General features: G+C 42.2%; 1 long non-coding RNA gene across 2 annotated transcripts in view; it reads left to right on the top strand.

The window, feature by feature from the left end:
* Positions 1-23922, top strand: part of LOC133368425 (uncharacterized) — a 79592-nt gene that overhangs the window by 30606 nt on the left and 25064 nt on the right. The window contains exon 3 of one of the 2 annotated variants that reach the window (XR_009758638.1): positions 18279-18336. The exons of the other annotated variant lie outside the window; for it this stretch is intronic. This is a non-coding gene — a long non-coding RNA (uncharacterized LOC133368425). The remainder of the gene's footprint in view (positions 1-18278; positions 18337-23922) is intronic. 2 annotated transcript variants of the gene reach the window in all.

The raw sequence follows: 23922 nt of genomic DNA, 5'->3' as shown, positions 1-23922 counted from the left end.
GGAACTGACTGAATCTGTTTTGATCCAGCTGGTACAAGTATAAAGGAGTAACAGAAGGAGAAGCCAAGAAAGAGCCAAATATCAATGAATGCTGAGAAAGGGTTAATCAAAAGTGTGAATTAAAGAAAAGGGTTGTTGTTGTTGTTATGTGCCTTCAGATCGATCATGACTTATGGCGACCCTATGAATCAGAGACCTCCAATAGCATCTGTTGTGAACCACCCTGTTCAGATCTTATCAGTTCAGGTACGGGGCTTCTTTTATGGAATCAATCCATCTCTTGTTTGGTCTTCTTCTTTTTCCCACCATTATTGTTTTTTTCTAGTGAATCATGTCTTTTTATTATGTGTCCAAAGTATGATAACCTCAGTTTCATCATTTTAGCTTCTAGTGATAGTTCTGGTTTAATTTGTTCTAACACCCAAGTATTTGTCTTTTTTGCAGTCCGTGGTATGCACAAAGCTCTCCTCCTAACACCACATTTCGAATGAGTTGATTTTTCTCTTATCCACTTTTTTCACTGTCCAATTTTCACATCCATACATAGAGATTGGTAATACCATAGTCTGAATGATCCTGACTTTAGTGTTCAGTGATACCTCTTTGCATTTGAGGACCTTTCCTAGTTCTGTCACAGCTGCCCTCCCCAGTCCTAGTCTTCTTCTGATTTCTTGACTATTGTCTCCATTTTGGTTAATGACTGTGCCAAGGTATTGATAATCCTTGACAAGTTCAATGTCCTCATTGTAAAATTTACAGTTACATAAATCGTTCAGCTGTAGTCCTGCTTTTGTGCTTTCCTCTTGAACTTTCATCAGCATTCATTCCAAATCTTTACTGGTTTCTGCTAGTAGTATGGTATTGTCTGCATATCTTAAATTATTGATATTTCTCCCTCCAATTTTCACACCTCCTTCATCTTGGTCCATTCCCGCTTTCCGTACAATATGTTCTGAGTATAGATTAAACAAATAGAGTGATAAAATACACATTTGTCTCACATCCTTTCCGACTGGGAATCAATAGGTTTCTTCATATTCTGTCCTTACAGTAGCCTCTTGTGCAGAGTATAGGTTGCGCATGATGACAATCAGATGCTGTGGCACCCCCATTTCTTTTAAAGCATTCCATAGTTTTTCATGATCTACACAATCAAAGGCTTTGCTGTAATGTATAAAGCACGGGGTGATTTTCTTCTGTAATTCCTTGGTCCGTTCCATTATCCAGCCTATGTTTATGATATGATCTCTGGTGCCTCTTCCTTTTCTGAATCCAGCTTGGACATCTGGCATTTCTTGCTCCATATATGGTAAGAGCCTTTGTTGTAGAATCTTGAGCATTACTTTACTTGCATGGGATATTAAGGCAATAGTTCGATAATTACTGCATTCCCTGGGATCCCCTTTCTTTGGAATTGGGATGTATATGGAACGCTTCCAGTCTGTGGGCCACTGTTTTCTTTTCCATATTTGTCAACAAATTTTTGTCAAAATTTGGACACATTCAGTCTCAGTAGCTTGTAGCAACTCTATTGATATGCTATTTGTTCCTGGTGATTTGTTTCTTCCAAGTATTTTAAGAGCAGTGTTCACCTCACATTCTAAAATTTCTGGTTCTTCATCATACGCTTCCTCTGTGAATGAATCTGTCATACTTGCATCTCTTTTATAGAGTTCTTCGGTGTATTGCTTCCATCGTTCTTTTATTTCATCTCGGTCAGTCAGTACATTCCCCTGTTGATTATTCAACATCCCTACCCTTGGTTTAAATTTCCCTTTAATTTCTCTAATCAAGGTAATACTTATACTGTCTTTTACAGCACAAAAGACTATCTTGCTAGTATTATTTATTAATAAGAAAAATTATATCCAGCTTCTCACCTCCAAAGGAGTTGCTCAAAGTAGCAAACAAAATGGAAACACAAATATAAAATAATGGTAATCCTGAAAATAATTACTTAGTACAGTGGTTCCCACCCTTTGTGAGCACAGGACCCCCTTTATAAGCTGAATTTTTTTGGTGACCCCTCCCCAGGGAGGCAGGCTGGCTGCCAGGAAGGAAGGGGGAAAACAGCCTTTCTTTGCAGGCTTGCTTCTTTTTGCTTCACAAAAAGTCCTCTCCTCTCATTCTAAGTAAGGGCGTTACCAGTAGCGGCAGTGCAAGGAGACAGGAATCAGTGATAGTAATCCCCTCTTCTTCCTGGTAGCTCCACCCTCAGCCTCCTTTGGCATCTGCCATGTATTTTATAGGCAGATGCCTGCCCCTAGTGCGCCTGAAAGACGCTCTGGCGCTTCAGCAAAAGGCCTCCCCTCTCGTTTGGAGCAAGGGGGAGGTGTCATCTGCAGTGGCAGTGGAAAGCAGACAGTATAGAAGAAGGGGGGTGTAATTTGAGGAGCAGCTAAGATGGCCGCGTGATAGTGAGTACAGAAAAATCGGAGCTCAAAAACTATAGCTCTGTAGCTCTAAAAACCAAAATATCCTACTAATATTCTACTAAAGAAGTGATAATATAACAAGAGTCTATCTACTAGTTCCAGACTTTTTGGTTTTGGCAACTTTATTTAACAGCTTTGCTCATTATTTTGCTCTGTTGATTTATCACCACATGAAAGCTGAATGAGACAGAAGATAAAACGTCTCGGCATTTTATTATCGGGAGCTTTTGTCACTATGGATAATAAAACTAATAAAAATAGCACATAAAAGCAATTGAATTAACAATCTAGCATTCTATTAATATTTTTAATTTTAAAACTTTTTCTAATGTGCTGACTATATACCTGTCAGGCCCAGGATGAGACTCAGGAACCAGACCAGAGGTTGTAAGTAATTCGTGTTTTATTAGGGTAATGTCCAAGCAAAGACTGCGTCTTCTCATGAAGCAATACAGGGATACAGGTCCTGCGGCATTGGAAGAAAGTTGACAGAGCAAGGGGCTGCTTCCCGCCTGTTCTTTAAGAAGGGGCCAAACGGGCGTGCAACCTTTCGCTCCTCCTTAACTGCTCCTCAGGTACTGCCCACCTTCCCCCCTTCTCTCCTGTCTTTTCAGCTGTCTGCGTGTGCATGGTGAGGGGGGAAGCATCGCCCCCTCCTCATCTGAAGTTTCTGATTCCAGTATTGGGGATAGGGGAGGGGCTGATGGTAAACTGCCTTGCCGCTTTTCTGCTGTGGGCAGCCCTCCCTCTTCTCCCTCTTGCTCTGAGCTTCGAAGAAGGGGAGGCGTGAGAATATCCAGGGAGGATTCTGAAACTTCAAAGCTCTCAGGCTCCCCGTTGCTAGGCGACCCTATCGCTGGCATTTCCTCTGTTTCGTCTTCACTCCAAAGGGGGAAAGTTCCTCCCCCTCCCCTCTGCCATCCATAGGAATCCTCTTCTCCCAACTCCCTGGGACCCCAGCTCTGCCTCTCGACACCATCCCCCCTCCCAAGCTGTGCCCCCTCCCCCTGTCTGGCTTGGGATGGTGGGGAAAACGTTGATGGAAAAGTTTTACCAAATCTGGAGCATGCACATCAGCTGCATCTTCCCATGATCTGTCAGCCACCCCATAGCCTTTCCAGTGAATTAAGTACTGCAGCTTGTGGCGTCTGATCCTGGAATCTAAGATTTCCCCAACTTCAAACTCAAGCTGCTCATTTACCAGGAGTGGAGCTCCGGGAGGCTCCTCTGGCCGCAACTCACTGGGAGGGGCGGCTTTCGTTAAGAGGGATCGATGAAACACAGGATGTATTTTAAACGTGTCGGGTAGCTTCAGTCGGTACGCCATGGGATTAATTTGAGTTTCTATTTCGAAAGGACCCACCCTCTTGTCTTGTAATTTTCTACATTTGCCCAGCATCTGGAGGAAGCGGGTGAACATCCATACCTGGTCTCCCGGTTGAAGGGGGGGGCCCTCCTTCCTGTGCAGGTCAGCAACTCGCTTGTACTCCGTTTTGGCTTCGTTTAACTGCTGTTTCAGTGTCTGTTGTGCCGCTTGCAATTCTTTAAGGAAGTTCTCAGCTGCCGGTACCAGCATTCCTTCTGAGCTGCTTGGAAAGACTTTAGGATGAAATCCATAATTAGCGAAGAACGGGGTTTGTTGAGTGCTGGAGTGCAGAGAATTGTTGTAGGCGAACTCTGCAAAATGCAAATATGATACCCAGTCAGTCTGTTGATAGGACACATAACTTCGTAAATATCTTTCCAAAACGGCGTTCAAGCGTTCCGTCTGCCCATCTGCCTGGGGGTGATGGGCGGAGGAGAGTTTTAGTTCCGTCTGCAACTGTTTCCACATTGCTCTCCAAAATTTGGCTGTGAACTGAGTTCCTCAGTCTGAGACTACGCTGTTTGGCAATCCATGCAGCCGGTAGACTTCTTTGATGAATAACTTGGCCGTTTCTTTAGCTTCTAAGGCCCCTGCACAAGGAAGAAAATGCGCCATTTTGGTAAGTAGATCTACCACTACTAAGATGGCTGTCATTCCTTGGGACTTGGGTAGATCAGTTATAAAATCCATGGAGAGGTCCTTCCAGGGTTCGTGTGGGACAGGTAACGGTTGTAACAGTCCTGCTGGTTTTCCTGTTTGTGTTTTTGTCCGCAGACAGACAGAGCAGGACTTTACATAGCTCTCAATATCCTGACGCATTTTAGGCCACCAGAAGTCCTTGGCCACGTTCTGAATGGTCTTATAAATCCCAAAGTGTCCCGCTGTGATGGAATCATGGCACTGGCGTAGGATTCTGAGTCTTAATTCCCCTTCTGGCATATATCTGGCCGTTTTAAACCATAACAGTCCATTTCTCCAGTGAAAGGTTACTTCTGAGTCTTGATCTTGTTCCGTCTCCTGCCGATATTTTAGCATGGCTGCATCTTCTTGTTGTGCTTTTTTGAGTTCCTCTTCCCATGAAGGCTGGCATGATCCCAACATTAATTTCTCTGGCGGGATCACGTACTGAGGCTGGTCCTCGGATTCACTTTCTTTGTATTGTGGCTGTCTGGATAAGGCATCCGCTCTCTGGTTTTTGGCTTGGGCATGGTATGTGATCTTGAAGTTAAACCTAGTGAAGAACTGGGACCATCTTATCTGTCTCTGATTCAGCTTTCTGGCTGTTAGGAGGCTTTCAAGATTCTTGTGGTCAGAGCGCACTTCAATCTGTCTCCAGTTTTCAAAAGAATCCTTGATGGCCAGCAGTTCTTTCTCCCATACCGTGTAGTTCTTCTCTGCAGGCTTTAACTTCCGAGAGAAGTACACGCAGGGGTGCAACTCCTTCCCTTCTTGGTCTAATTGCAGAAGGACCCCCCCTGATGGCAAAATCCGAAGCGTCTGCTTCCACGACGAAAGGGCGGTTCGGATCAGCAAAGCGCAGAATGGGCTCGGTAGCAAACCTTCTCTTCAGCTCCTCAAAGGCCTCGGTGGCATTCTCTGTCCATTGAAACTTCTTCCCCCTTAAACAGTCAGTCAGAGGAGCTGTTAATTTGGAAAACCCTGGAATGAACTTTCTGTAATAATTGGCAAACTCTAAAAACCGTTGTACGTCCTTTTTGGTGACAGGTTGGCCCCAGTCCAATATACAGCTTACTTTCCCTGGGTCCATCTCCACTCCTTCCGCTGAGATTCGATACCCAAGGAAGTCTAGAGACTTGAGGTCAAATCCACATTTCTCTAACTTAGCATACAGGTGATTTTCTCTCAGTCTCTTCAACAACATTTTCACATGCTGGTCATGGTCTTCCTGGTTCTTTGAGAACACCAGGATATCATGTAAGTAACAGATTACATTCGTGTCCAACAAGTCTCTAAACACGTCATTCATGAACTTTTGAAACACGCCTGGGCTCCCACAAAGCCCGAACGGCATGACCAGGTATTCATACTGTCCATAAGTGGTCAAGAATCCTGTTTTCCATTCATCTCCCTCCTTCATTCTGATCAGATTGTATGCTCCTCTCAAATCCAGCTTCGTGAAGATTTTTGCGGAGCGCAGTCGATCCAGCTACTCTGAGATCAGGGGCAGCGGGTAGCTGTTAGGGATGGTGATCTGGTTCAATGCGCGATAGTCGTTACAAGGTCTGAGTTCCCCCCCTTCTTTTTCACAAACAATAGTGGCGCTCCAGCAGGGGACTGTGAGGGGCGTATGAATCCTCGCCTCAGGTTTTTATCCAGGAATTCCTTCAGGGCCTCCCTCTCAATCTCTGTGAGAGAGTAGATTCTCCCCGATGGGATGCTGGCTCCTGGCACGAGATCAATCACACAGTCGTAAGGGCGGTGGGGGGGTAAAGTCTCTGCCTCTTTTTCATCAAACACATCTTTGAATTCTTCGTACTTCGGCGGCAGGGTCACTTGTTCGATCTCTTGCACTGCCCCCGCTAAGGTGTTCTTGATTCCTTCAGGTTGACAGTTCTCCTGGCAATACTGTGAGGTGAACCACACCACCGCCTCCTTCCAACTTATTTTGGGTTCATGCTTTGCTAGCCAGGGCATTCCCAGAATCACCTCAAAGTTCGAGAGATCTGACACGTATAGCAAAATGAACTCTTCATGCCCAGGGATTTGAAGTTTCACTTCCTCCGTGGCTTGTGTCACCCCTCCTGACTTCAGGGGTCTCCCATCGATGGTCTCCACATCTAGGGGAGCATCCAGTTTCCACCGGGAAATTCCATGACGCTTGACTAGCTTTGCATCAATAAAATTTGTGGAGGCTCCACTGTCAATTAAGGCAGTGGAATTAAACACCACCCCTCTGGAAGTTGTAATCCGAATAGGCAAGACCAACACCCCTTTTGAGGGAGGTTGGATCATTGGGGGGCCTTTGTACAACGCTGCCCCCAGTCCACCGGCCTGCACGTGGACTGGGTGTTCTAGTTTCCCGATGGCTCGGCTTTCCCCCCTTTCAGTCCACAGTCTCTGGTGACATGGCCCGGCTTTGAACAATAAAAGCATAAACGTTCCCAGCGTCATCTTTCTTTTTCTTCTTCTGACTGTCTTGGTCTAGCCCCTCCCTGTCCCTCAGTTGCATTACCTGCCATCCCTGCAGTGGGAAGGGTCTTGCTGCGGGATGCCGAGGCTGAGTATCTCGGGACCTCCTGCTTCCTTTCCAGGCACCTTCCTTCCATCCGGTGATCTATCTGTAAGCATAGCCGGATGAGCCCTGGTAGGTCAGCGAGGGGGGAGGTCCTGGCCAGCTCATCCAGGATTTCAGCATTTAGTCCACTCCAGTACATAAACATCAGGGCGGCGTCATTGTAACCCGTTTCCTGGGACAGAATTTTAAAAGCGTTGGTGTACTCGGAAACCGTCCCTTTAGCTTGCTTCAGAGCGCCTAGCTGCCGTGCTACTGTTTCAGCTCTTTGCGGGTCTTGAAACATCTCGGTCATCTCCTGTATAAATCCTCTGTACTTTCTTAAGACAGTATCCTTTCTCACGAGATACGGAGTCACCCATTTTGCAGCTTCTCCCTCCAGGAGGCTAATCACGAAGGCTACTTTAGCCCCATCTTCTGGAAATTCCGTGTGCCTGACATCCAGATATAACTCACATTGAGCCACGAAGGTTGCCAACTGATCACTTTGTCCCGCGTATTTTGGGGGCAGTCCAATGGGAATCTTTACCGCGGCAGCTGGAGGGGCTGCTCGCATCTGGTCTATTGTGGCCTTCAAGGTTTGGTTATCCGTCTTCAGCGCCTTGACTGCTGCTAGCAGGTCTTGAACATCCATCTGCAAATCAGCTACCTTAGTCCTCAAGAGTTTCACTTCTTCCATCTCAGAAGTGGGGTTCGTCCCCCCCGCTGCTCCCTTTGACATCTTGTCCCAGTCAAGTGAAGAGAGCGTTGAGGGTGATTTAGGTGGCTCTGTCAAGCTGTCAGGCCCAGGATGAGACTCGGGAACCAGACCAGAGGTTGTAAGTAATTCGTGTTTTATTAGGGTAATGTCCAAGCAAAGACTGCATCTTCTCATGAAGCAATACAGGGATACAGGTCCTGCGGCATTGGAAGAAAGTTGACAGAGCAAGGGGCTGCTTCCTGCCTGTTCTTTAAGAAGGGGCCAAATGGGCGTGCAACCTTTCGCTCCTCCTTAACTGCTCCTCAGGTACTGCCCACCTTCCCCCCTTCTCTCCTGTCTTTTCAGCTGTCTGCGTGTGCGTGGTGAGGGGGGAAGCATTGCCCCCTCATCATCTGAAGTTTCTGATTCCAGTATGGGGGATAGGGGAGGGGCTGATGGTAAACTGCCTCGCCGCTTTTCTGCTGTGGGCAGCCCTCCCTCTTCTCCCTCTTGCTCTGAGCTTCAAAGAAGGGGAGGCATGAGAATATCCAGGGAGGATTCTGAAACTTCAAAGCTCTCAGGCTCCCCGTTGCTAGGTGACCCTATCGCTGGCATTTCCTCTGTTTCGTCTTCACTCCAAAGGGGGGAAGTTCCTCCCCCTCCCCTCTGCCATCCATAGGAATCCTCTTCTCCCAACTCCCCGGGACCCCAGCTCTGCCTCTCGACAATACCCGGCTGAGAAATTATGGTTCTAACTAGACAAAAATGTAAAGAACTAGGCATTGTCCTGAATGAAGAGGATATACATGAAACCTTAAAAGAAAAACAAACCAAAATTACTTTCTATTACCAGCCAAAGGTGAATGTAATACCGACAAATGATAATATAGACTTGAAAGAAAATCTGTCTTTTGAAAATCTACTAACTGAATGGGATATAAATAAAATACCATCATGGCCACCAAACAATGAAGAAAAGAACAACCTTCTAAATATAGCCCAAGAATTAGAAGAAGCAGATAATGTCAGAACTGACTATGATTTATTACCATCTATAAATCAATTTAATACTTCATTACCTGATGAAGAAGTCTCAATGCCACCGCTAGAATCCTCATCTTTTTATGAGGACTTTAAAATCAATTCCCAATCCTTTATTTCGCTTGTGGATAAAGATAAAGAACTTGAAAAAATCAAAGTACAAACAATACCAACAAATGATGATTGGTGTCAAATGGTGTCTCAATCACTTACGCAAATTGCTAAATTTGTGGAAGAAGATAATTCACTTTTAACAACATTAACAGAACTTATAGTAAAACGTGTAATACAAACTGAATCAGACACCAAAGTTCTAAACGTAGCCACGCAGAATCTCCAGTCAGATCAAAAAATAGACCATCATCCTTTAAAAAAAAGAAAAGAAATAAACTCTAAACCTCCAGTGCAACCTGCAAAAAAATCAAAAAATATTAAATCTATCAGGAGACATCGCAAATGTAATATGAAATTTGAAAAACTCTTTAAGTTACTGGATGCAGAAAAAGCTCCGTTAGAGAAAAAGAAGAAGAAAAGAAAGCGAAAGAAGAAGGTGAAGAAAAAGAACACTGAATTAAAGACCACAGTGCCATCTAGTGAAGAAAAATTGCAACTAACCTCAGAACAACAGACATTATCATGCCCAGAAAATAATCAGGCGAATTTCTATTTTAATTTCCATGACCAAGTGTCTAATGAACAATTAACAATGAGTCTAGGTAATGTATTACCTTTCCATTCAAATCAAAATAATAAAGATTGGAATTTAATTTTAAAAGAAAACCAGTTGGCTTTAATAAATTTCCCAAAACCAAAGGGATATTTAACACAAAAAGAAAGAAAGAGGCACTTGATTAATATTGTTAACAAAGTATCTCCAGGGCTGGTGCAGATAAAAGACATCATAGACATTAAATATCTATTCTACAATTATACTAGTGCCAGAGCTATTGTTACATTTATATCAAAAGAAAAAACAACTCTTTTCCACCGTAAAAGAGAACTATTGTTAACCCAAAATATTTATACTGATAGAGTTTTTGACAATCTAGCTCCACCTAAAAGGCTCATAACTCGTCCTTTTAACCTTGATAGTCCTCCAATTCCACATGATCTGGATGCAGGTGAGGTAGATATACTCAATCAACCCATTGCAGAAATAATAACTAAGGAGATTACTAACTTTCTACCTGAAGAAATATCTTTACTCCAGACTTTTACAACTTTATCTTTTGAAGCAAGGAAATAAATTAGGTCTAATCTTGAAAATCTGCTAAATACATTAAAAGAAATGGAGGGTGAGCATGAAAAAGTTAACATCAATGTACCTGTAACAACGGAAAAAGTAACCCATGCAGCATCAAAACTATCTAGGATCAACCAAGAAAGTAAAATGGAGATACAATACCAACAAATTCCATTAGTGGTATTGGAAAGAGAGAGACATTTGTCAAATTTAAGTACTAACTGACGTCATAATACTTCAGAATTTCCCTACCCTTAAGATAATATCGTGGAACATTGCTGGCTGGACTAACAAAGATAAAGATCCATCATTTATGAATTTCTTGGAGCAATTTGATATTTTGCTACTGCAAGAAACATGGACAACAACAATGATGAATTTTGATGGGTATTCGGCCTATCAATTAAAAGCTACATCTAGTTTAAGGGGGGACCGTCCAAAAGGAGGTTTATGTATATTTGTATCGACAAGAATCAATGCTTCTATTATTAATTGTGAACCCCTGTTGGGTCTAGCTAATGCAGTTCTTATAAAAATATCGCACCAGCTGATACTATTACTTAATGTTTACTTGCCACCAAGTAAAGAGATAAAATTGAGTGCTACTGAAACTGCTCAACTTGAAAGCTATATAACAAAATTAACATTACGTTATCCAGCAGCTTTATTAGTAATAGCTGGCGACTTTAATGCTAGATTAGGTCCATCTGACGAAGCTTTATTTAGCAAGTATAAAATGATAGTCCCCCCAATGGATGGCTTGACCTCTATACCTACTAGACATGCAAAAGATACTAGATCTAATCATGCAGGTATTTCTTTAATGCAAATGATTTTTCAATTAAATTTAATTCTTTTAAATGGTCGTATAAGTGGTGACCGGGAAGGTGAATTTACATACTTATCATCTAGAGGTGCATCCACAATAGATCTTTGTATAGTCTCCCAAGAACTTTACCATTCAATAGAGAGTTTTACAATAATAGATAGACCAGAAAGCGATCATTCACCTGTCAATATAATTCTGAAATGCAAAGAGGCCCAAATATATACTGACTTGCAATCATTTTCGATCATTGATTGTGAAATTTGACCAAGCAGACTTAAGTGGATTCCGAAATTAGAAAAAGAGATTTCAGATAGATTGAATCACGAAGATAATCTAGCCCAAAAAGACCTTATACTTAATAACTGTCAAATTGATCCCTACAATCAAGTCCAACAGATACTAAGGAATGTGCAGCAGATCTTTCAGCCAAATATAAAAGATAACTTAAAGAATCATAGGTTAAATTCCAAACCATGGTTTGATCATGAATGTGTGGAGAAAAAAAACATCTAATTGTTACTTTTAAAGCATATAAGGCCACTAGATCACAAGAACTGTTGAATATATACTGTGAAACCAGGAACCAATATAAACAACTTATAAATAAGAAAAAGACACTAGGGTTAAAAGAAATCTGGCATAATTTAAATAAAGCTGCCAATCTAAAAAATTCTTCTTTATTTTGGAAATTAATAACAAATAATTGGCCAAAAACTTTTACAAACCTAGAATGTTATATCCCCTCAAATACTTGGGAATCTTATTTTAAGAATTTATATAAGGATGATTTAGATCTTCAAATTTCACAAAAAGTCATTAATAAGAATATACCTGAATGGCAACCCGTTACTGTGAATGAAATCTTAGACCTATTATCTAAATTAAAAGCAAATAAAGCTCCTGGGTCTGATAATATTCCCGCCGAAGTTTTTAAAAATAATGCAAAATGGTGGGCCCCAGTACTGGCAACACTTTTCTCCTATATAGATCATACTATGCATATACCTGAAGACTGGGGTATGGCAATAATTGTCCCAATTTATAAAAAAGGTGACACGTCTGATCCAGCTAACTTCAGACCGATAAGTTTATTAAGTGTAATTAGTAAATTGTATGCTGCACACTTATATAATAAACTAATAAATTGGGCTGAAAATGAACATATTTTGGCTCAAGAGCAAGCAGGCTTTAGGGCGTTTCGTTCAACTTTAGATCACGCCCTGGTCTTACAACATCTTGCTGAGAAATACACCAAAAGAACAAAGGGTTCTCTTTATGCTGCTTTTATCGATCTTAAAACAGCTTTTGATTCGATATCAAGAGCCAAACTATGGGAAAAATTAGAAAGCACCAATATTGATTTACGTTTATTATCATTGATAAGAGGCCTCTGTGAAAATACCTACCTTCGAGTTAAGTGTAACAATAAAGGCCATTTAACAAATCCTATACGTACTCATAAAGGTGTAAAACAAGGATGCGTATTGGCCCCACTTTTGTTTAACATTTATATAAATACAATAGTTAATTCTTTAGCAGCAATTTCTTCTCCTCCCCCAATATTAGTGGAATCACCTAGATTCATATTATTATATGCAGACAATCTAGTCTTAATATCCCAAACTCCTATAGGTCTAAAACGACTACTATCTACTTTAGCGAATTTTTGTGATAAGGAACATCTTATAATCAACTATGATAAAACAAAACTCATGACCTTTATGAAAAATAACAGACCGCCGATCCATCTCTGGCGGTTAAATGGTCGACTAATAGAACAAGTATCGGCATTTAAGTATTTAGGTATAACATTACAATCATCCAGATCTTGGAAATTACACACAAAAATGATTATCCTAAATGCGATGAGAACATCGAAAACTTTGCTGTCTTTTTTCTATAACAAAGGGGGTCAAATAATACCTGCTGCTATTAAAGTATTTGTGGCAAAAGTAATTCCACAGTTGACATACGGTATGCAAGCTAATACCTGTCAAAATTTTGCATCACTTGAGGCAGTCCAAAATTCCTTTTTAAGGTCAATTTTGTCAGTTTCCCGTTGCATTCCAAATTTCATTATAAGACTGGAATTAGGATTACCTTCAGTAGAATCCCGTATTTGGAATTATAGAATTATATTTTGGCTGAAACTTTTATTTAATCCGATAGGTCTGGCACCTCACACATTAAGAGATAATTTTCAATCTACTTGGAAGCAAATGATATTAAATAAAATATCGTCATTAGGTTTTTCTATCCAAATAATTTTAAATTGGGGTTATGAGAAGGCCAAAACAATTATTATACAACGGATCAAAGATATTGATTACCAACAGCATTTGATGTTGATAAGGAAATATAGATATAATAAAAAACCTTTGTCTCTGATGCCTTATTTATCAAACCTGACGTTACCCAAATGGCGTAGAGCCTTCACTCTAGCAAGATTTAATATCTTACCATCTGCATTGCTAGAGGGCAAATATAAAAAAATCCCTTTAATTGATAGGAAATGCCCATGCGGCATTGACAAAATAGAAACAGTTACACATGTTCTGCTACACTGTCCGTTTTATTGTACCCTTAGAACTAAATTAATTAATCCTATTTTGGATTTAATACCTGGAAAAAGTGACAGTTACTATGTAGATTTTCTATTATCTGATCGTTCTTTTAAAATTACTGAAAAAATTGCCAAATTTTGTGCCTCAGCTATCCAGTGTAGGAAAAATTTGATACCTTGAATGTGATAATATTTTAACTTGTATTGATCTGTTTTAAAATAGTTGTTTTTAACTATTTTTATGTTGGAATGTTTGGTCAGTGACCGCAATAAACGTATTCTGATTCTGACAGTATAGAAGGAGTGAAGACTTTTTTAAAAAATTAATAAATAATTCATTTCTTTACTGTTCATGGCCCCTTCTGGATTACTTCACGGCCCCCCTGGGGGGCCCGGCCCCCAGGTTGGGAACCACTGACTTAGTAAGTTTAATTGCTTTTGAAGAAGACTTTCTATTCAAAACACATTAGACTTCAATGGGTTTTTAAAATCACTTTTTCAGTAAATTGTGTCTTAGCACCTATTGTTCTCCATCTCTTGCTTTTCCCACTCACTGATATCATGTTGTTGCATCCTGACTCTGATGGTCCATCTACATGTGACTCAATATTACTACCATGTCAGATTTTTCCTACCTTATTAGATTTTCCATGGTAGGGAATAAAGTGGTTTAAAATGCTTTAACTGAGGGGGGAAACCTTGGGAGGACTGCAAATCTATATAAAAATTGAATGAATGGGACAAGATGGTTCCACAGTTAAAGGTAGTTCTGGAAGCACCCTGAAATGGAGGGGTCCATGTTGATACAGACAGAGCTTGGAAAAGTTACTTTTTTAAACTATAATTCCCATCAGCCCCAGCCAGCATGGCCACTGGATTGGGCTGATGGTAGTTGTAGTTCAAAAAAGTAACTTTTCCAAGCTCTGGATATAGATCAGCAGGAATCTGCTTCAAGACCTCCATGTTCTCTAGCCAGCTTAAGGCCTAGTGTGAGGGAGAGTACTCCACAAGGTACCTGGAGAAAGAGTGAATGACCACCTCAGAGACCAAGTGCCCAGCTTGACTCCTCAAGTGAGCAAACAAGAACTAACTCTCATCACTTCAACAACTCACTTTCCACTATATTAGCCTTCCCCGCCTGGTGTCCTCCAGGTGTGATGTGTGGTGGGAATGATGAAAGTTGTAGTCCAAAACATCAGGAGGGCATCTGGCGGAGAAATGCTACACTATAATGCTCCCATATGAACAGAGGGATCTGCAGTTGCCAGCTGTGACTGAAAAAGATGGCCTGGACTTCTCCTGTGCCTTTAACAGCAGCATGATTAGAGAAATCAGCAGGTGAATGTTTTTCAAGCCATATAGATAAGCATCATAACCAACTAAAGTCTGCAAATCATTGCTGTTTTGAGGCACAGGAACCAGTAAGAGCTCCTTTCAACTTTGGCTACTATTAAAGCATTGTCAGCTGTCTTTTGGAACTCTTCCTATAGCTTACCCAGAACTTGGTGACTCCTGCTCAAGGCAGCCCCCTTTAGGCCTTTTTAGTACCGTTCAGGCTTAGAGCTGGCTGGTATACAACAGCTGGTTCTGTTCTCCACTTTGTTCTGGTTGTACAGAAAGTCCTGTACAACCAAAAAAGGGGAGCATCAATTTACAACAGTCCTGTAAGTCTAAGGCAGTCTCTAGGGCTGATCTCCCATATTTTGCTATTATATAAGTTGAGAACTATCCCACTCTGTGTCTGTGTTAGAATTGCTTTTAATGTATCTTTTAATATGTTTTTAACCCCCCCTTTTTTTTAAAAAAAGATGTTTTAAAAGTTTTTTAAAAAATGTTTTTAACGTTTTCATGTATTTTAAGGTATTTTTATGATGTTTTAAAGTGTTTTTAGTGTTTGTTTGCCGCTCTGGGCTCCTGCTGGAAGGAAGGGCAGGGTACAAATAAAATAATAAATAAATAAATATATTGTATCTTTAGGGAATCAGCTTCTGGTATAATTTTGCTCTAGTTGCCTTACATTCTTGCAATTATTTGGTGTTGTGGACAAGACTTTGCACAATTTAATCAAATTTGATATGAATGTAAATATATATGGATACTTTGGGCCAATATTGCAAAAAATAGTTCAAACAATGACCACTTAAACATTAAAATTAGATTCTTGGATTTTTTAATGGAAAAGATAAAATAGTCCTAAGGGAAATGATGGAAAATCATTTTGGTGGCAGCTCATATATTAGTTGCAAAATAGTGGGAAAAGAAGAAAATGCCATCAATCAAGGAACAGGAAATAGCTGCTTGCCACAGGATACTCAGGCATAAGATCATTTAAAAGGTTGTGGGTAGACACAGTAAACACACAAAGAAATGCATTAGAACCCTGGCATAAGTTTATAAAACAATAGAATGACAAATCTGAACATAATGTTCCAGCAGCAATATTAGAGGAAACTTAATTTGAATTAATAGTAGTAAAAAGATATTATATCATATAAAATCTAGAAACTCTTAAGGCTATGAAACATAAGTTTCTGCATCACAGTCTGGCTTTTGTGTTAACCTTTAGAAATGTAAAAAGTATCTATGACATACCATTTTAGTTTCGTTAAATTATGCCTATATTGTACATTGACATTCGGGTTAATTCTTGGAGTGTTAATAAATATTGGTGTAATTGATAATGCTTTGTTTTGATTTACAGTTCTTTGGGTGTTGCTGCCTCATGCTAAGTTCTCCACCAGAAAATGGAAATATGTATCAGTAGCCTCATGTTATTGTTGTGAAGACTAATAAGAGAAGGAAATACAGTATCTGTCAAGAAGCTCAAATATATACCCCCACAGTGAGTGGCTCAGGGATTACGTGCCCTGCTACCTGTGCAGCCTTGGGCAAACTGCATGGTCCCAAGGAGCCCAGTTGCTCCCCAGCTGGCAGTTGTGGACCAGGAAGGGGCTGGCTTGTGCAGCTGTGGCAAGCTGAGCAGGCCTTAGCCAGCTGGGGAGGACTAGCCTCAGAAGGAGGCAATGGTAAACCCCCTCTGAATACCACTTACCATGAAATCCCTATTTATAGGGTCGCCATAAGTCAGGATCGACTTGAAAGCAGTCCATCTCCATGTTTATATATATATAAAAATACTGTAGATGAATATATTACACCAATGTATCCGATGATTATTATTTTTATTTACTTATTTTTAAATTAAATTTATATCCCACCCTTTCTCCTAGGAGCTTAGAAGAAGCAACAAAATACCAAAAACGTATTTAAAACAAAACTTCCTCCCCCCCAAAATCTTAAAAACAAAGCATCTTTAAAAGTCTTTAAAACCATCTTAAAAACAATTACAGTACAGATGCAGATTAGTATAAGGTATCTCCTTAAAAGGCTTGTTGAAAGAGGAAGATGATGATGATAATAGGGCTAACTGCTGAGCATATAGGGTTGCCATATTCTAGTTTCACAAATCTAGGCAGGCTAATCTGGCAGTTATGCAAATTATTTGCTAATTATGCAAATTAAGCATATTAATAGTTGCGTTGTCCAGTTGAGAGCCTGGCTGGGAGTCCAGAGCCTGTGAGTTCAAATCCCCACTCATGTCTCCTGGGTGTCAAGGGCCAGCTAAAGATCACCCCCACAGTGAGTGGCTCAGGGTTACGTGCCCTGCCACCTGTGGAGCCGTGGGCAAGCTGCATAGTCCCAAGGAGCTCACTTGCCCCCCAGCTGGCAGTTGCGGACAGGAAGGGGCTGGCTTGTGCAGTTGTGGCAAGCTAAGCGGGCCCTAGCCAGCTGGGGAGGACTAGCCTCAGAGGGAGGCAATGGTAAACTTCCTCTGAATACCACTTACCATGAAAACCCTATTCACAGGGTCCTGTAAGTCAGGATCGACTTGAAGGCAGTCCATTTCCATTTTTACCTGGGAGTAAGCACCAATTAACAGGGTGAGGGCAGGGCCAAAAAATGCAAAAGCTAATACCTCAGCTTTTTCTACAGAGAGGCTTGCTTTTATATTTGTATTTGTTTGGGGAGAGAGCATGTAGTAGATTCAAACCCCTTTATTCCATACTCCATGATAGCAGGCAGACTCTCCCATTGCATTCACCCCTTAAGACACAGAGGCAATTGAGACAGGGTTGGAGGCCGGGCCTGGCAACCAAGAGGTCTTCTGTATCTTTAAAAGTTATGCACGGGGAAGGGAGAATTCCACCTTGTGGTTTTTCCCATTATAGTGTTGCAAGAACACCTGCACTTGGCTGACTTAATCTTCTCCTAAAGATACAGGATCAGTCGGCCCTGAGCCTGGCAATCCTAAACTGAGATGAAGGCTGCTTCTCCTTGCTGACTCAACCAGAAAACCTATGGAGAACAGGCAGAGCTGCATGTGTTGATCAACTGAGCATGTGCAGTTTTCTAAACTGCTAGATTCTGCATATGCAGCAGACAGGCTAAAATTCTTGATTTTTCCAGGACAGCTGTGGTGTGTCTCATTGGCTAAGAACAATGGAAGGCAAGACTAGGTTGAGTTCTCACAAAATGGGCAGAAAACTGCCTCCACATTTTATCTTGTATCTCTGGATCAGCAAGACTTGTGTGTTTTTTTTTAATGAAAGCTGGGAATCCAGGCCACCTAATGGGTTAAGCGGGCACTGGGTAGCATGGCTAGAATCCTGGTAAAACCTGGCTAACCAGGCAATATGGCAACCCTATGAGCCTAGGAAATATACAAATGGATTAGCTAATGTTAACCATGAATCATCTAAAATGATGTGATGAGGGACTATTAAATCATACAGTAGCTGTGGATGAAACCACAACAAACATTATTTTCAAGGGACAGTCAATCACATGGTTGGATTCTGTTACTTTTAGGTACCAGAAAAAAGTTGCATACAGTGAAACCTGAGAAGAACAGTCTGTTATCTTCCTGGTGAGTAATGATGGTTTACTATGGGAGAAGCAGGTTCCCACCTGCATGCCTGTCCTGGCATCAGCACCTGCCATTCTTGGCAACTGTCAGGCACTCCCCACCACACAGGTTCTCACACCTGCTGTTGACAGCAGCTGGCAGCCATTTTAATTTCTCCTAGTGCCCTTGACACAGTATTGCACCTTGACAGTGTGGGAAGTTTTTTAAGGATTGCCATCCTCTACCAGATAAGCCTGCAGCCAAGGATTCACCAAAGGGCACTTTGTCGAGGGGGGTCCCCTAAGCCTCAAAACAGCCTTGCTTCCTAGTCCCTTCTCTTATATGTAAAGGAAGGATAAGAAACCTAAAAATGGGATTGGAGATTCTGGCTTCTCATGGCCAAAAGAACACTAGAGAGCTCTTCTACGACTGCAGGTCTCCTGATGTTTCTGTTTTTAGGTGAAAGCAGCCGCTGTGTGTGCTCCAATTTTGACTGGAATAGTAGTGGTAGGGAGTGGCATACTGTTACGCGACAAAACAAATAATTAGAGAGGGGGGTGATTTAGATCATGGAAACACTGGGGGAGGTTTTTGCTGCTGCAATCAAAGTCAGAGCTCCTTGTGTCTGCTTTTAACTAAAAATATGACCGTCCCTAGAGATCTAATCATGGATTTCCCTTGTTTTGTGTAGTTTGACGCTGTTTCCCAATGCTTCCTTTTTGTCTTCTAAGAATTTACTCAGATTCTTTCAGATTCAGACATAGCAACTGCTGTATATGTAACCCTAATGCTAAATTGCTGTACTGCACTATTATGATTATTTATTTATACAGCAGTAGCAATGTACATTGCACTTTACACAGTGACAGTAAGTAGCAAAGACAGGTCCCTGCCCCAAGGGACTTCAAAGATACATTTTGATGGGGAGGGGGAGATGTAAGGGAAAGACAGGGAAAACAAAGTAAAAGAGGAAAAATGGGAGAGGCAGGGCCTGAAACAGAGCAAAAGTAACTGGTAGAGATGGTACCTAAGGATCCAGGCTAAAGGCTTCACTGAAAGAAAGAAAGAAAGAAAGAAAGAAAGAAAGAAAGAAAGAAAGAAAGAAAGCTGGTTCTACACAGATGCTCTAGGAGGGAGTTTCCGGTGTATGAGATAGTGAGGGGAAATGGGTGGAGCGGTCGAAGAGAGCAGATGCTGCTCATGACTGTTCAGAAAGGGCAGGCATGATCTTCCTAATGAGGTGAACCTTGTGTTCCACAGTCTATCATGCATGTAGTGCAAAGCTCTGATATAGCATTACATGCAGAACTGGCCTATGTTGCCTGTTATCACAACATAAATAAGACCCTGAAATGCCTTAGCACAGTGGTCACGTTCGAAAATACTGAGCCACAATAAGTACACCACCAGCATTAAAGATGCAGGAAAAGTGATTATAATGCAATCCAGTGACATCTGGAATCTTTTGATTCACATTTTCCTCTATTTGTTTGATGTGCAAATAGTTAATATTAGGTGTTGCTGAATCATCCGTATTCTGTCAGGAATGCAAGGCTGCTTAATGTGGGTGGTTCTTTGTGCTGTCAGGCAAAAGGTGTGAAGATTTTCTGTGCATCCACACAAAGACCGACAATCTGGGGATCTGTAAGGATTTTGGCAGTGTTTATTCCTAGGTTTATATTCTCCTCCACATTTTGTGCCTGGAACATCTTAACTCGGTGGGGGTGGGGGGTACTAAATTGCAATTGGTCAGAATGGCAGAATACAGCCCAAAGACAATTTTGTTCTCATAAAATGTGGAGCTTCCAGAGCTTGGAAAAGTTACTTTTTTGAACTACAACTCCCATCAGCCACAGCCAGCATGGCCACTAGATTGGCTGATGGGAGTTGTAGTTCAAAAAAGTAACTTTTCCAAGCTCAGATTGCCTTCTTTTTGTAATTTATTTCTAGAACATTTGCAAATCCCTTCTCATGTAGCAACCCGCAAATAACTGAAAGCTTACGTCAGTAATGCAGCATAATACAGTAATTCTTACAAATTGTCTGTCTGTCAGGATTTCTTTGGTATTTCCAACAATTCTTAACCTAATATTTCAGACTGTATCCAGATGGTAAATTACCACACTACAGTTTGTATATTTTTAGTTTTTATCAAGTGGTGAAGTTCAGGCTGCATGTGAGAATGCTGGAAGAATGTTAAACATCCACACACACAGCTGGAAGTGGTATCATCCAGTAAAAGCTTTATCACTTTGTTGGATGTCTCTTAACTGACCCTGACAAATCAGAAGTGCAGGAACTAGTTTCACCAGCCCCAAAGTACAAGGTTGCTTGAGATTTCATGCAGAAATCCTGCAGCAATTCCTTGTTTGGACTGTGACTAGTGCTGGCATACAGGGGTGTCACTACTGGGGTGCGGAGGGTGCGGCCCGCACCCCAGTGTCACCATGAGGGGGGTGACACCCAGAGCCGCCCCACCCCGCGCCATTGCCCGGCAAGGCTGCTCCAACTCCTCCTCGGAGGTAGGCGGGCGGGTGAGACCAGGAGCAGCGTCGAAGGGGTGAGGGAGGCGCGCCGGCGTTCCCAGGCCTTCTCCGGCTGGGTGCCCCTCCGGTGCGCGCCCTCCCAGGGGCATGGACGGGGTGGCTGGCCTCGAGTGTGCACGCAGGCACGCACACACGCAAACCCAGCCACCTCGTCCATGCCCCTGGGAGGGCGCACACCGGAGGTCCGCACCCCCCCGCACTCCTGCTAGTGACGCCGCTGCTGGCATCAGATTTTGGAGGGCCTTCGGGCAAGATGCCTTCAGTGGGATCCCCCCCCTCCGAATACAGGCTCCTTGCCTCTATTCCTACTGTCCATTTGTCAACCCTCATACTTTAAGAACATAGGAAGCTGCCTTCAACTGAGTCGGACCATCGGTCAATCTAGCTCAATATTGTCTACACTGACTGGCAGTGGCTCTCCAGAGTTAAAGATGGGATCTTTCCAGCCCTGCCTGAAGGTGCCAGGGACTGGACCTGGGGCCTTCTGGATGCAAAGCAAATTGTCTACTACTAGTGAGCTACAGTCCTTTGTTCTTTGGCACAATCAGCACAGTTGCCCAGAAGAGAAGAAGGCAAGGCATACTGCTCTGTGTTCTCCTTCTTGGCACTGCTCCCTTGCTCAGAGGAGAAAGCTGAACAGGAAGCAACAAGAAGACTGAAGAGCAGCAGGGCCAAGCAGCTCCAGGGGTTGGCAAAGGGACCCCGCTGGGCTGCAGGCTTGAACAGGTGCCCAACACTACCTAGCACTGACTGTGCCCGCTGCACAAGCCCTCCTAATCCCACAGTTGAAGATGGTGATCAGCACAGCATTCATGTGGTTTGTAGATTTAATATGCTGAAACAATTTAATATGCTGAAACAATGCTTTGTCACCAAATTACACCCCAGTCCTATATCTGGTTTTCATATCTCCATATCTTGATAGCTATCATATTTTGATAGCTTTTTAAAAAAGTAACATTTTTAAACATGTTTTGTTTTAATGTGTTTTAAAGTTTGTTTTTATGATGTTTTAATGTTTTTAGTGTTTTTGTTTGCCGCCCTGGGCTCCTGCTGGGAGGAAGGGCGGGATATAAATCTAAATCTAATCATCATCATCATCATCATCATCATCTCCTCTACAGTGGTGGTGAGGTGTAGAATGAGTGGTGAGTGTTCAATCCACTGCAAAGGGATCCACTTACTATGGTTTGAAATACCACTGCTTAAACCTCTTCTGGGACTCTGATGACACTCCAGTGTCATGGCCCCCTGGATGCCACCAGATTAGTGCTTTGATGTCCCCATTTTACCTGCTCTGTTGGAGTCTGACCAGCCTGAGACCTAGCTGCCAAAGAGTTTAGGGAGACAAGGAAATTTACAGTCTGAATTCCAGGTTTTATACACATCTCCTGTGAAATTAAACATCCTCATCCATAGCATTACACTGGGCTTTCATTTGTAGCTGTACCTACAAAGGGCAGATCACTCTAGGTTCAGGTTGCCAGCTCAGAAGCATTCCAAACCCTGAGATTTCAAGGGTGTGCCCTAGTGATGTCACGGGGACATGCCCTAATGATGACATAGGGGACAGGCCCTAGTGATGTCATTAAGCATCAACCACAGTTGCTTGGAGCCTACCACTTAAACAAAAAAAAATCTGATTGGGATAGAAATCTTAGCTAAATGAGGGTGGTTCTAGATCCAGCTGAACTGATGGGATTATTCCTTCTCACATACTTAGGGAGCCTGCATAGGGAACATTTAATCTAGTCTACTTACTTCTGGCAAGAAGGGTTTAAGTGCCTTCAAGCCAGGCCAGTCACCAGAAGGCCATTGTAGGAAGAAAGCCTACTGTTGTGGAGATATTAGAAGGAAGCACTCAGGAGTAAAGATGGATGCCCCTGAAGGCTGCAGTTCTAAACACACTTACTAATGGACTATGCCCCATAGAACTCCACAGGACTTACTTCTGAGTAGATATGGTTAGGATTGTGCTGTTGGTAAGGCTTGACTAGGGATCTTCTGCAACTATATCCATATCAAAGTAGGGTTGGCAACCCCTGCCTGGAATGCCCTGCCTGCCTTTTAACATGGCTGCTCCAAACTTCTTTACACACTTGACCCTTCACTGCAGAGAGAGGTTTGAGAAATGAGTAAGAGTTAAGAAGATTCTCTACTCTTTCCTGTCTACTGTGTGGGCTGCTATAATCTCACTTTGAGAGCCAACCCAATTCCAGTGAGTAATACTTAATGCTGTTTTGTTTTAATGTATTTTAAGATCTGTTTTTATGGTGTTTTAAAGTGTTTTAGTGCTTTGTTTGCCGCCCTGGGCTCCTGCTGGGCGTAAGGGCAGGATACAAATTAATTAATTAATTAAATAAATAATCAATAATACTTGACAGAGAGAAAACACACGTGGTTTGGTCTACCTTCACAGGCAGTAGATTGGGAACAACAGCAATTGAAGCCACACTTCCCAGTATGTGAATTCTCTTTTGCCACTATTGGGCAAGAAACAAACTGTCATTAAACCAACAAGATGCATCATCAGTGGGTTTTAAGGGGGTTAAGCTGACCACATGGAACCACTGCTGTTGCTTCTGTGGATGTAAGGGAGTAAGGATAGAGGTAAGTGAAATTCAAATAGAAATAGAAAATGAAGACAGTAATGATTTTCTGAATGCAATACCATACCAACCACAACAAGATTCCTATGAGTAAGACAGAAGACTCACAACCAGTCAGGGTTCCTAACCAAAACTAAAAAAAAACCTGGCAACCAAGGTAATAGAAATCCCCATGCAGCACAACCTGACCCGGGAGCTGCAGTTAGTGCAGAATGCTGTGGCATATACTGAGTCTGGCCATTTGGTTCCATCTAGCTCAGCAGTTATGACATGGACTCACTCCGGATGGTGGATCTTTGCTCGCCGCCCTCGTCCCCCGCCTGCCTGCCTGCCCACTCACTTACTCCCTCACTCGCCCTACTGCTCCCACCGCTGCTCTTTTGCTGCCCTGCCTGCCCCCCGCTTGCCCTACTGCCCCTGCTCACCCTACTGCCCCCCTGCCTGCTCACCCT

The sequence above is a fragment of the Rhineura floridana genome, chromosome 1 (genome assembly GCF_030035675.1).
Source record: "Rhineura floridana isolate rRhiFlo1 chromosome 1, rRhiFlo1.hap2, whole genome shotgun sequence".
In the NCBI taxonomy this organism is placed as follows: Eukaryota; Metazoa; Chordata; class Lepidosauria; order Squamata; family Rhineuridae; genus Rhineura; species Rhineura floridana.
This window is presented reverse-complemented; position numbering and strand designations above follow the sequence as displayed.